The 17,214-nt window shown below is 41.0% G+C and overlaps 1 long non-coding RNA gene across 1 annotated transcript; it reads right to left on the bottom strand.

Annotated features, from left to right (window-relative positions):
* Window positions 1–2,980: 2,980 nt before the first annotated feature.
* LOC142836499 (uncharacterized) lies at window positions 2,981–16,227 on the bottom strand. The gene is made up of 3 exons (XR_012908096.1): window positions 15,633–16,227; window positions 11,971–12,090; window positions 2,981–5,728 (listed from the first exon to the last, which is right to left on the bottom strand). It is a non-coding gene; the product is annotated as an uncharacterized LOC142836499 (long non-coding RNA).
* Between the last annotated feature and the right edge of the window lie 987 nt (window positions 16,228–17,214).

Raw genomic sequence — 17,214 nt, 5'->3', positions numbered from 1 at the left:
CACTGACACTACTGTTAACTCATGGGCATAAGAAATATTAAAGGGGTCATACTTGAGCAAAGAAACTCAATTCAATTTTACCATGTAAAGTTTGAGGAGATTATGGGCCACAGAAGTTATTACACATTGGAAATAGAGTTCAAGAGGTCAAAATTTGGGTCCACTGTATATGTAGATAATTGTGAAAGATGTGGAATTAGCTGAATGAGAATAAGAAATAGAAGAATTGATGAGGACCTCTTGGGGTACCAATATCTAAAATTGATGAGGACCTCTTGGGGTGCCAATATCTAGTATTGGTGAGGACCTCTTGGAGTACCAATATCTAGAATTGATTAGGACTTCTTGGAGCACCAATATCTAGAATTGATGAGGGCCTCTTGGGGTACCAATATATAGATTGATGAGGACCTCTTGGGATACCAATATCTAGACTGATGAGGACCTCTTGAGGTACCAATATCTAGGCAAAAATAGGTTGTAGCTGATCAGTATTCAAAGATGATGTTGCCCAGGAGACATGCTATTACAAAAGCTAAATTAAGGATTTTCAGGATGTCAACAATTTGAAGACCTGAAGATAAAGCTTGACTTTTGTAATCAGGAAGGAATTGATGTCACTGGGAAGAACGATTTCATTTGAATGATGGAGTAAAAGTTAACTTTCAATGTGTTATAGTAATTGACTGTCATATTTCAATTTTTTCAAAGGGTGAAGTTAAGGTGAAAGAGCACGGATTGATAAATGATTTCTTATTTTGTTTGTAGGTGAAGTCATCTTAAGAGGGAAAACAGTTTAATGAATATAGACAAGAGTAAAGTTACTAGATGTAATAGAGAACAATTTTTCAAGTTCTACATCGAGGAGCCAGGGAAATGTCTTAGCCATAAGCGAGCTTGCCTAAAATCGTAAGCTGCTGAGGTCAAATCCCAATCCCCAGCACATAAATAAAAGGCCCAGCATGGCTTTGCAGGCCTGCAACCCTGTTCTGGGAATTAGAGACAAGAGAGTTCTAAGGGCTCCTTGGCCTGCCAGTCCAGCTGAAATGGTGAGTTTCTGGTTCAGTGACCAACCTTGTATGGTGGTTTGAATGAAACTAGCCCATATAGGTGTATATATTTGATTATTACATGGTTCCCAGTTGGTGGAACTACTCTGGAAGGATTAGGAGTTGTAGCCTTGTTGGAGGAGGTGTGTCACTAGAAGTGGGCTTTGAGGTTTCAAAAGCCCATGCCATTCCAAGTTGACCCCCTCATACTCTGCCACATGGTTGTTTCTCAACTACTGCTCCAGCACCATGCCTGACTGCTGCCATTCTCCCTGCCATGATGGAAGCATATTCACCCTCTGAAACTGAAAGTCCCTGATAAACTCGTCTATAGCTGCCTTGGTCTTGGGTGCTCGGTCACAGCAATAGAGAAGTGACTAAGACCCTGTCTCAAGGCAAAACGTCAGAGAGCTGTGGAAGAAGATAGCTGACATCCTGCTCTAACCCTACACTCATGAGCCCTCAGATACTCACATGCATGTGCCATACACATGAAACACACAGACACAAGCACACATGCACAATCTGTATTAAGCAGCAGTTTTATGAGTACCTGCTAAGTAACAGGGATCATACCTTGCCTGAAGATTCCAAGATAACAAGACAACCACTCTTGTCCCCTCCAGATTCCAAGATAACAAGACAATCACTCTTGTCCCCCCATAGCCATCAGCTAGAATTTTATTGACAACAGAAACATACACACAGAGTAAAGCACATGAAGAGACTGACTCCCCCATTGGAGGAATTCATGGTTGTGTTTTCTGGTATGTTTAAAATCAATTACAGTGGGGTGGGAGCTATTTCTTTAACATATAGTGAAGGAGACAGACACGTACAACAAAGGTTCACATGACATGCTTTATGTCCAGTACCTTGATGAAGCTGTGCACAGTCTTTCGGCAACAGAAGAGATGATGCCATATTAATGCACTCCCTCACTGTTTCCCTGAGAGCAAAATAACAGGAGAGGGAACAGCTCTGCAAATGTAAAGGGGCTCGCAGTCCCTTCCAGAGATGGAGCTTCTTAAGATGGTGTAGCACCATTACAAGATGTTAAGCAGATCCACATTTAGAAAGATAGCCTTTATAGTAGTGCAGTTCATGGAATACAGATCAGAAATTGGAGGGAAATCTGTAGGACATGCTAGCCTAGGGGCAGAGTGCATTCCTAGTATGCATGGAGAGCTAGGTTCAATCCTCCAAACTGCATATATATATATATATATATATATATATATATATATATATATATATATATCTCCTACCAAAACAGTTGGAAGGCACTTCTAAGGAGATGACAGTCTGGACTGATGAAGTGGCCAACACAACAGAGAAAAATGATACAATCATTTGGATATGATTTCTGGGTTTCCCCCAAGGGTTCACATAGGAATGTTGTTCTCAGATGGAGACACTGAGAGTTGGTGAGGCCTAATAAGGAGAAATCAGATCATGTTCTTAAGAGATGACTGTTTTAAAAAAAAGAAAGAAAAAAACACACCTGACCTTACCACACTGGCTTCCTGTTTTGCCAGATGATCTTTCCTTATACATGCTGCCATCATTCTGATTTCAGCTGCTGCAAATGTCTCATTGGAGGCCGGACTAGGCCAGCGTCGTGTCTTTGAACCAGAAGAACTACAATTTAAAGATATCTCTTCTTTACAAGGTTATCAAGACTCAGATATTTTGTTGCACTAATAGGAAACAGACTAAAGCAAATAGTTGGGCAGGAGAGTTAGTAAAATGAGTAATTACTCAAATGAACAAGGACTGATGTCCGGCTGGAGCTGGAAGACAGGGATGGAAAAGGATGAATATGCCTGTGCCTAGGCACTTGCCTGGGAAACTGTGTGGGTGGTAATGGCATTCCCTGAAATAAATAAAAACATAGGAACAACTATTTGAGAAGTAAGGCAAATGCTAAATTTGATGTTTTTTGCCATCTACAAGAGGTTATAAAATTTAAGTTTATTTTAACTAATACATAGATGTATAAAGTAATGCATATAAATCATGGATATTAACAGAATATAATACGATGCCTTGGCACATGTCACATTCTGGTGTCTACAGAGGTCAGAGAGGGTGTCAGGTCTCCTGGAACTAGAGTTATAGATGAGCCACAGTGTAGGTGTTGAAAATCAAGGCCAGGTTCTCTGGAAGAGCATCAAGTGTTTTAAACCTCTGAGCTGTCCCCAATCCCCTCCCAGTCCCTTCTTAAGATCCAAGTTGAGCTGCTTTGATCAAATAGTCACAAAGTGCTAGGTGGCGTGGTGACAGTTATTAAGGTGAATGCCGTCAATGTATCACACCCTTCACAGTGAAAGAGCCTAATAAAACAATGGTTGAAACCTGGAGACATACATTAGGGGTCAAGAGACTTCCTGGTCTCTCAAAGGACTGAAGTTTGGTTCCCTTTACCCACATAGATGGCCCCTGTAACTCCACCTCATGGGGATCTAACACCCTCTGTGGGCCTTTGTGGGCACCACACAAATGTGCACATACACACACATAAAATAACACACACACACACACACAAATACATAATAAAATAAATTGTTCTTTAAAATGGTCAAGTGAAGTTTCTTTTATTCACTGAATACTTAGCCTATTTATCACAGAGTCTTTGTGAACCAGACCCCTCTGGTTTCATTCCATGGTGCAGTGTCAAAGGCCAGTAAACTCCCTGGTTTCTGAACCAGTCTGCATCGGAATCATCCCTCCCCCCCAAAGGACATTTCTGTCACGTCCACAGTTGTCGCCTCAGGCACACCACAGACAGGCCTTCCCAGACTGAGAAAGAAACCACTTCACCAAATATGCTGAAACCTTAAAAAAGATCTTATTAAATTGGTAATCGTGAGCAGAAATTCAATTTGTTTTCATTTTTACTTCACTGATTCTTTTATTTTTTGCAGAAAGCCTTAAAACATAAATATTTATATGTGAAAGCTTCGTGTGGTTATTCTTGAGAACTTTTAATTTAGCAAAAAATAAATGCACAATAATTTTCTAATACTAACCCTGGTTGGTCATGTCAAAATACACTGATAACTGGTTCATCTTCTATCTCCCTACTTCCCATCAGAGCCAAGGGCATACCTGTGACACTGACATGAATAAAGGAGAAATGAAAGGAGATGGGGGGAGAGATGGGCAAAATCTAAGGGGCGTGGCAGAGAAATAAGTACCGTGACCTAAGAACCCTAAAAGGGATGTCCACTTCTTCGAGTTTTTACATAAAGAAAAGACACGAAAATAACTTAAGATGTATTGTTCCATTCATCTCCAGAGATGCTGAAAGACAAAGGAGCTGGAAAATGTCTTCTGTGGCATAGAGTCTAGGAAAATACCATAATCCTCTGAGAATGGACTCATGAGAATTTGAATTATTAGCCTATGAAAGGAGATTATTAACTAAAGCAACTTACTCCTCTTCCGTCTCTAGATTGGACAGACCAGTGTAAGATCAGATCTGATGCAAGCCATGTTTTACGTGGAAATATTCTGCAGGATCTCTACCTCAATAGAAACTTAAGAATGTCACTCCATTGGGCTGTAGAGCTTGGCTCAGAGGTTAAGAGCATTGCCTGCTCTTCCAAAGGTCCTGAGTTCCCAGCAACCACATGGTGGATCACAACCATCTGTAATGAGGTCTGGTGCCCTCTTCTGGCCAGCAGGCGTATATGCAGACAGAATATTGTATACATAAAGAAAGAAAGAAAGAAAGAAAGAAAGAAAGAAAGAAAGAAAGAAAGAAAGAAAGAAAGAAAGTCACTCCATTTAATTTACCAATAAGAGATAAAAAATCTTACCAATGAAACTGGTATTCAATGAAACATTGTATTGATGATCATTCTGAGTGATGGTCTTACAGCAAAACATTTTAAACTTGTTCTGAGAGATTTAGCCGTTACCTTACTCTGGGTGCGTGGCTTGGTATGTAATTCTTTCCTGTCTATTTCAATAAGAAAATAAAACACAACTATACTTGTGGGTCGATGTTTCCCTTCCTTAGCAAACATTTGCTGATTGCTTTGCAAGACCGTGTGGAACTGTGGTCACTCCTCCTGTGTCGGCTCATTGGTTCCCTGGTGCACGATTAATAAAAACTCAGAGACCGAAATTGGAGTTCAACCTGAAGGTCAGAAAAGCAAAGCAGTCAGCCACTGGCTCTTACTTCAACCTCAGTCCAAAATGCAATCCTGCCTCCAGGAATCTCAGAATGGGACTGTGTCTGAGAACTGTTTTTTCCCATTCTATAATCCTCTCTCGTCTTTAATCCAAATTAAAGGTGTGTACCACTACTGCCTGGTTTCTATGGCAAACTAGTGTGTCTACTGAGATTAAAGGTGTGTGTTATTGCTGCCTGGTCTGTAAGGCTGGTCAGCATAGCTGTTCTACTTTTCTGATCCTCAGGCAAGCTTTAGTTATTAAAACACAAGTGAAATGGTACTACAATTCCCATTATGGTTAAAATCTGACAAACCCACAATCTTGGCCATCATCTTGTGGAGACTGTGTAGCCGTTATCAGGTGGAGCTTAGCTAGTAGAAGTATGTCTCGGGTGCTGGGGAAGTAAGCCTTTGAAGGTTTTATTACCACTGATTCAGCTTTCCTTCTCTGATTCCTGGTCGGCCATGATGCAGGAAAGGAATTTCCAGAAGATACTAGAAACAAAACAGAGAGGCAAAGTTGGCACCAAACACCAGAAGCATAGACCAGCAGGGATAGCTGGGTGGTTGACTGTATGACCCTCAAGGATGCTACACGGGTCCGGGGACCAGTTTCTATACGCACTTTCAGAGCTGTGACTTTTCACCGAATGAGCTGTGATGACAGATTTCCACGGCCATGTGCGCAGCCTTCTATTGCCAGGTTTTGCAAGGCCCTACAGCCATGTATTTGTACAGCATTGCACAGACCTGGCAAGAAACTTAGCTCCCCGGTCCTAACATGAGAAACCCATCCATGGCAAAGCACATTCCAGATCAAAAATCTTTCGTTCCTTCCCCAACCCCATCCACAGCACATACTGAATTTGTTTACTTTAGGGAAAATTTCTCTGGGGGGCCTAAGTGGGTGAGAACCCCTGGCTGGCTTGTGTGTTTGTCTGTAAACTGATCTGTGCCTGCATAGTTCCTTTATGCCTCTTTATATTAACCTTCATGCTTCCATCAAGCAGAAAGAAAATGAATTCCGTTGTTTTTCAATCAATAAATGACTAAATTTCACTTTGGTACCGAGAATCTGGAAAAGTCATGAGTAGTCAATTAACGTCAAAATACAAAGCACTTAGGTGGCAGACTCGCTGACTCAGCCATGACAGAACCCTGTCAGGAGTGACAGCTTCTGACAATCAGAAGTCTGAATTTTTCTTATTTCGAATTAATTTAGAATTCTTTCTTGCCTTGTTTTATTTTCAGTTATCAGTAGACTATCCACGGTGTAAATCTGTACACAAGTTCTTTCACACATTTAAGGAAGGCCACAATCACTGCTTTTTGCTTTGGAGAAATTGGCCTTGTTTCATATTGTCTTATATTAAATTTATATCTTTGACCTCTCCACCATTGCCATGATTTCCACCAGACTGGGATTTCATGTGGTCAGAAGGGAGCTCACACATGCCCCTCACTGTGCTCACCGGGCACCTCCACACACAGATATCCTTGGGCAGTGTTCTGTTCCCTCTTAATTCAGATCTGCTGTGTTGTGGAAGAAATGATAGAAGTGTCTTTTCTCTTACAGAACAAAAACAGTAACTTGGTTTTCTAGACTGACTCACATACTCCAAAATCAGGATAAAGCACATCTTTTTTTACTAGCCAAAACCACTGCTTGGATATGTCTATCTTGGAAAATTAACTGTAATACTGGGGATATATATGCATGAGATGCTAAATTAAGGACAATTTAACCACTTGTCACTCATGCTGGGCATATCACATGCTTTTCAGAGCACCTCTCCCATGTTTACATGTAATTTGAGCATCACTATAATATCACCATCTCTTGAACCCATTTCAGTTGGATAAATTAAATTCTATTGCAGTTGCTACTGCCAATGGAATGAAGCCACTAGCAGAACATGAGCAGTCGAGTAAGCTAGGCCACCTTCTTCCAAGGAAGGGACTCTGTGTTTACCACTCAGTAATCAGTGTCTTAGGCTATTGAAGTTGAGAGATTGGAGCTTGCTGACTCCTTAGCTCCCTCTGTGGAGTTTCAAACAAACAAGGTGTCCCTGCCACCACCAAGAAGCATGCTGTTGGCTGCTCATAAACACCATTTAAGTGTTTGGTGGCAAGGCCTCTTAAAAGAGTTATGAGGTTTTTGCCACTAAAACTGAGTCAGAAACTCTCTATCTATCTCTCTCTCTCTCTATCTATCTATCTTTATCTCTATCTTTATCTCTCTCTTTATCTCTCTCTCTGTCTCTCTCTCTCTCTCTGTGTTTGTTTGGTTGGTTGGTTGGTTGGTTTTGGTTTTGGTTTTTTGAATCAGGGTTTCTCTGTAGCTTTGGAGTCTATCCTGGAACTAGCTCTTATAGACCAGGCTGGCCTCAAACTCACAGAGATCTGCCTGCCTCTGCCTAGTGCTGGGATAAAAGGTGTGCACCACTACTGCATGGCTAGGAAGCTTCTCTTAAAGGAGCCACACCTCTGCTTGCCTCTAGCAAACAGAGCCCACCCAAGAAAATGCTGCTACCAAGAATCCATGCTTGATTCTGCTCTTTTGTGTCTATAATCACTTCCCAAGCTCTCTCAGGTTTTATGTGGATGTAGTTGCCAAACATTGGGTGCCATTTGTAGATGCAAGTTTCTGTCCCACCTGGTCTCATAGCCATTCATTCCCAAATAAACACACAGAGGCTTATACTATTTATAAGCTGTTTGGCCTATTGCTCAGGCTTATTGCTAACTAGTTTTTACAACTTAAATTAACCCACAATTTCTATCTATGTTTGGCCACATGGCTTGGTACCTTTTCTCAGTAAGACATTCTCATCTTGCTTCCTCTGCATTTGGCTGGCAACTGCATCTCTGCCTGCCCTCTTCCTAGAATTCTCCTAGTCTGGTTGCCCCACCTATGCTTCCTGCCTGTCTACTGGCCAATCAGCATTTTATTAAACCAATACAAGTGACAAATCTTTGAGTGTACAAGAACATTCTAACACAGCAAGGTCATTCTGTTTCCTAGCTATTATGAAGAGAATGGCAATGAACATTGCTGAGCAAATATCCATGATGCAGGATTTTTAAGCCCTTTGTTCACATACTAGGGAATAGTATGTCTGGGTTATAGGGTAGATCTGCTCTTAGGTTTTTGAGAATTCTCCACACTGATTTACACAGTGGCTACATCAGTTTGCAATCCCACCAGTGGTTAATGATGTTTTCTCTGTCTCCTCATCCTCACCAGCATTTTTTAGGTAAGATGAAGTCTCAAAGTATTTTCATATGAATTTTCCTAATTACTAAAGATATCAAAAAAATTTTTAAGGTACTTGTTATTTTTATTTCTGCTTTTGAGAGCACCCTATTCCAATAAGTTGACTGTTTTTAACTGGGCTGTGTTTGTTATCTTGATTATTTGTTTTTTGTGTATTCTGGATATTAATCCTCTATCAGAGGTACAACTAGTGAAGATCCTCTCCCTCTCTATGGACCTTCTCATCGCTGCACTGACTGTTTCCTTTGCTGTACAGACCTTTTTAGTTCTATGAGGTCCCATTTGCCAGTTGCTGACCTTAATTCCTGTGTGAATGGGGTCCTATTCTGGGGGACAAGAGGGACACTCAATACAGAAGGAGAAAATAGAAATAACTCTAGGGATATTTGAAAAAGTCATAAATAAACGTCATTTTATCAGCTTAATTAAACACACATAAACACATGTGTGTATATAGATACATATGTGATATATATGTGCATATACATACATGTGTTGTGTGCATGTATATATATATATGTTTATGTATATGTATAATTGGAATTGAAGGATGAGGAGAGTAAGATTGCCTACCTGACTTCCTGATGGCTGTGGTCAGCAGGTCTCCAGGGAGAGCACCTCAGGTGTTGATGGGTAAGACAAAGGCCACAGAGGCGTTTTTTTTTTTTATTTCTCAATTCTATTTTCTAGTGTGGTATCATTAAACTACAATTCATTTAATGCAAAGTTCCTTGGTATTCACAATCACTTTCAAAATTTTTCAATCCAAGCAGTAAGATACCTTAGTGGTTAAAGGTTCCTCCTGGTACCCACAAGGTTCCTGCTGCCAAGTCTAACAACCTGAGTTGATCCCTGGGACCCACATGATAGGAGAGAATGAACTCCCACAAATGAGTTGTCCTCTGACCTCCACCCGTGCGCCGTGGCGCACATACCAAAATAAAATGTAATAAAAGTGTTTCTAATTTAAAAGTATCTTGAGGGCGGAGGACGTAGTTCAGCTGGTAGAGCACTTGCTCCGAGTTCCAAGGCCAGTACTGATTGATCCGACTGTGGTGGCTCACGCTTGTAATCTCAGCACTCAGGAGGTAGCGACCGGAGAAAACACTTGGGATATGAAGGCATAAGAACATGTGACCTACGGTATATCCAGGAATGGAGTTGACAGGCTTCCTTCGCTTCTATTTCCAAATTGTTCTTCTCCAAAATGAGTGTTCTAATGCCAACCCTCACCTGCAGTGTGTGGCGATGTCTGTCATTCTCCAATCCTGTCAGAACTGGTTTAGACTTAAACTCTGTTTACAAGTACTAGGTGCCAATATTGCCGTATTTGAATTTGCATGTCTCTATTTACTAGGGAAATTGTGCTTCTTTCTATGTGCTTACTGACTTACTAATTTTCTTTTCCTTGAATTCCTATTTATATTTTGTTTCTCTAATGAATTATTCTGTCTTTTTACTTCAATTTAAATTTTTACTTTCAATTTTTACTTCAATTAAGGAATATGTTGCGAGGAGCAAGGGAGATGGCTCAGCAGTTAGGGAATATATGTTTCGTGTATGTACCTTTTGCTTCTCTCTAATATTTTAATTTTTACCTATTGGGGAAGTATAATTTACCAGCAATAAAATAGATACAGCACACAGGTTCCGCTATGAGCTTTGACAGTTTCATAAACCCATATTATTAACAAACAAAGCAAAACATAGACTATCATTCCAGAAAGTTCCTCAAGCCTCTCGCCAGAGGCCCCAGATTAAATTGGATCCAATAAATAGGATTATAGCGCATGTGCTCCTTTAGGTATTACTTCTTTCACTCTATGTCACAGCTCCGCCTTTGTGACTAAGGGCAATTAACACTTCTTATATAACTGGAGCAGAAAAAAATGCCTACTCTCTAGCAGGTAATCATTTGTGATGTTTCTAGTTTGGGCTATTGTGAGTAAGACCTGCCATAAAAATTCTTAAATGCTTTCTGATATGTTCTTGTTCCTGTTGGGTGAAATGCCTAGGGATGAAATGAAATTCCTTCTACATGTCTTCTCTCCGGATGTTTTGGCCTCTATTGTATCTTTCTATCTCTTCGTGTCACGTTCTATATAACTATCTTAGCTCCGCCTCTTTTCTCCAGTTGTATCCTGACCTCCACACACCAAGCTTTCATTGTAGCTGTTAGGTGTCCGTTCCTGGGATTCCTACTCTTTTCCTCTTCTAAGTGCTTTAAGAGTGTTCTATCCCTCTGTCTTTGTGTAGTGTATATTTTATTTCTTTAAATGCTTGAAATAAACTATTTAATATCAGCGTCTTCATTGTCTGCCGACTGAGGAACTCGATTACATTGCTTCATGCTTGTTTGTAGCAATTCATGTCCTCAGGTGCTTTTTATCCCATTTACAACTTCATGTTGGTAAATTTTCATGCTGTGAGGGTTATTTAGGCTGAATCATAATATAATATATATATATATATATATATATATATATATATATATATATATATATATTTTGAGTCAGGGTTTCTCTGTTTAATAGCCCTGGCTGTCCTAGAATTCACTCTGTAGACCAGGTTGGCTTCAAACTCATAGAGATCCCCCTGTCTCTGCCTCCCAAGGGCTGGGATTAAAGGCGTGCGCCACCATCTCCCAGCAATATTTTTTTAATTAACTTCCTAACCAGATGTGGTGTTGCATGCCTTTAATCCTAGCACTAGTGAGCAGGGGGGTTGGAGGCTGATCTCTGTGAGTCTGAGGCCAGCCTGATCTACATAATGAGTTCCGGAGCAGCCAGAGATACATAGTGAGATTCTGTCCCCAAAAGAGAAACAACTGACTTCCTGATGCCCCACTAGGACCTGTGGGTGACAAGTGAGATATAAGGACTTGTAGCAGGAAGGCATCAATCTGAACAAAAGTCATTAACTGTAGAGATATACTGAAATGATTATCCTAAAAGAAGCCCAGGCTAGACCTTTCAGCAAGTCTGGCCTCCACTGAGAAACTTCATGACGCTTTCTTTGTGGCAGTCTACCTCCTGAAGATGCTGCCTTCTTTGAGGTAACTCTGTTTTGTGCCTGCCTCTCCACCCACCATGCACCCTGCCTCCGACACAGACAGAGAGACTGGGTGATGTGGGTAACACTGTGGGGAGAGTCAGCAGCTATAACAGAGACAAGCAGAAAACTGCATCAAGCGATTCCCAGAGGAGACAGGAGGCAAAGGCTTGAAATGCAGACAGCTCAACATTCAAAACGGTGGCCTAGCTAGCGGAGGTAAGTTCTCAGATGTTGCTCCCTAGAAGATTTAGAAGTGAGAGAATCCAAGCAAACTTTTGCTCAGAAAACGATGGGTGTGGAGAAAAGGGACTCCTTACATACTCTCGGTGGGAACATAAATCAGCATAGTCATTACGGAGAAATGTTTAGAAATTCCTCAAAACATGGAAAAGTAGAATTGTCTTACAAGCCAGAATTCCCCTTCCAGGTATTTATCCAAAAGATCTGTAGTTGGCGTGCTGAAGAGCTGTCTGCATTCCCATGTTTATCCAAGCGGTGTTCCTAATAGTGAAGCTATGGAATCCACCTAAAGGTCCATAGAGGAAGAGGGAAGAAAGTGTGGTGAGTCCATGCCCAACATACCATTCCGCTTTGTAACATAGGGAAATTCTGTCGTTAAAACAACATGTGTGGAGAGGAAAGCCTTAGAGTCCCTGGAATATCCAGGCACAGAAGGACGAGCGCCGGGTGTTCTCACTTACTTATGGAATCTAAATCCACTGAGCTCAGCTGAGACAGAACAGCACTGGTAACCAGAGGAATGCAGGAATGGAAAGTAGATATTCAAAATCTACAAAACCCAATTTAGACAGGGGAAATAAGGAGGGGCTTCCTTTCTCCAGGTCTACTACCCAGCATGGTAGATGCAGTTTAACAGTACACTCTACGTTCAAAATCGGTGCCCTCCCCACAAAGATGGTAGGTATTTGAATAATGGATATGTTAATCAGTTTGATTGAATTATTCTATATTGTACCCATAAATCACCATCATTTTCTTCCCTATAACTATATAAAAACTGTAATTTGCCAGTTTACTATTATAAATGTTTTAGACAACAGGGACAAAGCAAAAGAAAAAGACTAAGAGCATCTGAGAGCTGCTAGGCAACCGGGACGCTAAGACCAAGGAACTGAGCATGAGATAAAGCCAGGAATCCATTGCAGACAAGTTTTGAGATATTGAAAATGCTTCCTCTCACGTGTCCTTGACCCAGGGCTTCTCAGTGCCCAGTGTGTTTCTGAGGCAGCAAGGACAAAGAATTACACTCTGAGCCACGAGTTCCAAGCTAGACTGCTAACCATCATCACCTGTTAAATACTGAAATAATTATTTGTAGATAAGGGTTTTGAGAGACAAATGGAAGTTTGGGCTCCAGAAGTTCGGCTGTGAATACTATGATCCCAGTCACAGTTGGTACTGTAAACCGTGGGCTGAACTATTAAAGGTTATGGAGGGGTCACTTTCTTCCTCCCAGCCCAAATACTGCCACCTGCCCAAGACCAGAGAAAAATCTCACTTGAGGGGGCAGGGAATTAAAGAAAACGGGGAGTGTTTGTGCATAAATCAAGGTATCACAAGGGTGAAATTTTCAAATGCAAGGAGAGGATTACATAAGATATTTTGAAACAATAGTCCTTGGCTTCAAGATCAGTAAAAAAGGGTGGTGCGCATCTGGGGTTGAACAGGCAGTTGGCAAGCATACGTCCTCGCAGAAGTGGTTTTGGGGTGATATTGTGGTGGCCTTTGTGAAAAGTCGCAAGGTCTACGGTGGTTATCAGGGAACTGTGTATGAGAACCCTTCCTTTAGGATCTTCTGGCTTTATCTTTTTGTTAAAGTTGTCTCAAGTCACTCCTGGTTCTGCAAAGTTTTCACAACTAACAGAAAGGGAGTAGGCTGGAGGATTCACTTCCTGCTGGAGAACTTAGGTTTAAGGTAGCGGGGATGTTCCAGCACTCAAATCCTGGAAAACAGAAGCATGGGAGGGGAAGAGGAAACTCCAGCGCATGGCAAGTCCAGGAGAGGAGAGGGAGCTGTGAGCAGAGCCTTGGAGCGGCCCTCTGTGCTTTCTAACAAGCGAGGGGTAATCTTCTTCATCCTAGGCTCTCGGAAATATAAAAAGATCAAGCCCGTTTCCTCCACACCGCTTCGCAAATCAAGGTCAATGAAGCTTGGAGGTTTCTGGCCTCAGTCCAGAAGCTCAACAGCCAAAATCCTCCAAGAAAATAAACAAGCAAAAGCAGCAAAATGAACCAGAGTTGACAAAAAGTCACATAAATTTAATTACATGGACTTTTTTTCCAGTTTCATGAAGAAACTTGCTCTTGACAAGAATATTGAGTTCATTTCTGCTGAGCAACAGGGTGTTCTTGATTCTGCATCAATCTCCAAAAACTTTCTCAACAATCTTCCTGTTCCTCAAACCCTAGCAAAGCCGAGGACATTCCCAAAGGCTGGATTCATTTAGGATACTCGTGTAACAATTTCTGCTCATTTTACTACATTAACTTTTAGGGGCACTGCTAAATATTTACACAATGTAATTAATCAGAAAGCACTTCTGATTTTGTTTGCTCAGGGAAGAAAACCGATTCTGATCACAAAGACAGGCTATTGGACACAGTTTGGAACTAACACCAAAACCAGTGAATTATCACAGAAATGATCCCAGCATGTACGGGGGCTTCAAGGCTGCCAAAGCAAATAAGTCAAAGACACAAAAAGTGGTTTTAATAATAAAAAAAATTTAAGCAAGCTGTAGAAGCTGTTCTCCCAAATATGGCTATTTTATTAAATAGCACTTTTTAGAGTCAAAATTCAAACCAGGCACTGGAATTGAGCTCAGCAGATGAGTGGTAGATGCCCCCTAAAATAAAGTACTGTGGACTCAGGAATGTAACATGAAAGAATTATAATACTTTTCTTATAGATCCAATCTTGTAATTCAGGCATTAAACTATCCTGGAATTTTCAAACACTCAGAACGTGGAGAAGCCAACTTCAGGGTAGGCTGAATGGAAGGGCCGAAACCTTGCTTCCCTACGGGGACAACATCAGACTCCAGAGTGCCGAGTTCAGCTCTCTAGAGGTAGAAAATTGTTGGGCTCAACTGGGCGCCTGTACATTCAAATGTCTGTGATCTTATATATCCCAAAACCTTTGGCTGGGTGCATAACCACGCATCAAATCATTACATGAGGTCTGCCAAATGTCTGAGACACAACTTAAAATTGTATCTGCCAACCTTAACTTCACACAGGGATTATCCTTTGCTGCTCTGCACTCATGAGCCATCTGTGGTGAGTAAGTCTGGGTTTTTAGTAGTAAATTAATCAGTTTCTACATTAGTTCATCATAAATGTGAGGTTTTTCATTATTGTAATTGTTTTCTATATTTATTTGGCAATACTTAATCCGCTACTTATTTTGTAGACTTTTTTGTTTTGTTTTGTTTTTCCTTACTCATGGGAATGCTTTTTCTGCTTTGTCATGAAATACTAATGATAGATTATTAATATGTTTTCACCCCTGGCAATAGTGCAATTAGCTACGAATCTGTAAATGGATTAATCTACTGATGAGAGCAGAGACCTCGGGATCCAGTTCCTCTCCAAAGGCTTCACATGTGCTGTGAGAGAACATTCCAGACCCAAACCATTACTCTGATATTTCCCACTTTCTGACAGAGCACCATGAGAAAAGAACAATGCCACAGTACAGCCTAGTGCTGGGTGGGGCCTCGGAAGTTATGGGGATGTGGCTGCTACAGTTAGTGGCGTGAGCTCTCCACCCATGCCTTGCCTAGCCTCTTAGATGGTGTTGCATGTGTTAGATGCCCTGCAGATATAGCAAGTAAACAGAGGCTAGCCCCTTGGGAAGGCAGCCCCTCCTTTCCTCCTTAGATACAGAATTTAGTGTCAGGAAAGTCCCCTGTTTGAGACCACTAAACTCTACACAATCCCAAAAGACTCTATTTCCTCAGGCACACTTCTTTCAAATGTGGTCTCAGAATAGGGTCTGCTGGGACAGGAGAGATGGTCTCCTGAAGGAAGAAGGCAAGAACTTACCTAAGGTGCTGCAACTGGCCAGCTTAAGATACCAGGCACGAGGCAATGCTTCAAAGAGTACTTCATTAATCCAATATCAAAGTCGATTCTGACACATATCTTAAAGATGTAAACGAAAAGGAAAACAGAAGTTTTGTTTCGTTTTTTTGAGGTTTTCTCTGAAGAGTCAACATTTGCATCTGGGAACACAGGTGCTGCCCCTCAGCAAAGCACTTTTGCGGTTGGTTGGTCTCCTTGCTGCCGTTTTATCTTCTCAGGACTGTGTGAGGATCTCAGTCCGTGGTCAGTGGTTCTTTTATTGGCTGTTCCCGGGGCTTTGCTCTTTTCATCCTTGTTCACGGTTTCCTTCGTTTCCTTTCCTCTGACTCTGTTATTTGACGATCTTTGCGATCGTTGAATCCTTGCAACTATATATGAATCTGCTTCATGCTTTAGAATACGCATACACATTGTTATGTTAGCAGAAAGATGAAATGTATCTTGAAGGTCATGATGAACCATGAAGCATCTTGCTGGATATTTCGCTTATCGTTTCTTTCCAGGGAGAACCCTTAGCCCGCCGGGGTCCTGAATATTCTGAAGATCTGCTTAACCTACTTCTAATAAATGCTGCCAAATGCCCTCACTGTGCTGCCAAGCGGAAAACATCTTCCGTGTCTCACTGGCGCTCCAGCAGTGTCCGTCACTAAGCTCCACCCATTTCTTTGTCTGTGGATGCAGGAAGCTGTTCCAAAGCTGGCACTTGCACTGAGGGCGTACAACTCATCACATGGTGGTTGGGGAGACTCCCGAGCTGGAATGATGGACCAATACAAAGGTCAGACACAGGAAGCTGGCATGCTCCGCTCTGTGGTGATGACTACCAGACCTCTTGGGTTTTAAAAGACCAAGAATGGCATGGGTGTGGGGACAGTTTTAAGACTTAAGATATTTATTTTGATTTAACTGGACCCTTGTTATTAAATTATATAGAAGAAGGAAATAATTGACCATATAGAGTGCTTTTTTAATATAGTTTATTAATTAGATGTAAAAATCCTCAGAGAAGCACTAGATTTTATAAATTTGTAGATTCATTTGCTATGATTGCTATATTAAGAATTTGCATAGACAAAATAGCTATTTTTCTTCCCTAGGCCATGCCAGTTCTTAAATATTAGGGGAAAATATAATTTAATGAGTGATTATTAAGTGCTTTTTTACCTAAATGGGAAAGCTTGTCCCTGTTCTCATATATCCTTCAGGGTATAACTTCTTGAAGGTAGATATATTCAATTGATTTCTGGTATAATATCCTAGGACAGTTTTATTAACTCCATGGTTATTCAATTAATAATAATTAAATGCGTTTTTCAGACTCAATCACTGATCGATTCATTGTAATTACCTCAATGGGACCACAGAATGGAGTCTGAAATCACGGTTTGACTTCATCTGCATTAAATTACTAGGGTAGGCTTTCCAATGAAATTCAATGGGTAATGACAAAGATAAATGCCTGGGGTGGGAGCTGCATGAAGTGATTAAAGAGAGAGCAATGCTGACCTTTGCTTTAAACTATAATCATTTTACGGCCTCGTCT

This window comes from Microtus pennsylvanicus, chromosome 16 (assembly GCF_037038515.1).
Source record: "Microtus pennsylvanicus isolate mMicPen1 chromosome 16, mMicPen1.hap1, whole genome shotgun sequence".
Classification (NCBI taxonomy): Eukaryota; Metazoa; Chordata; class Mammalia; order Rodentia; family Cricetidae; genus Microtus; species Microtus pennsylvanicus.
Note: the sequence above shows the minus strand (reverse complement) of the source record. Positions and strands in the feature narration are given on the sequence as shown.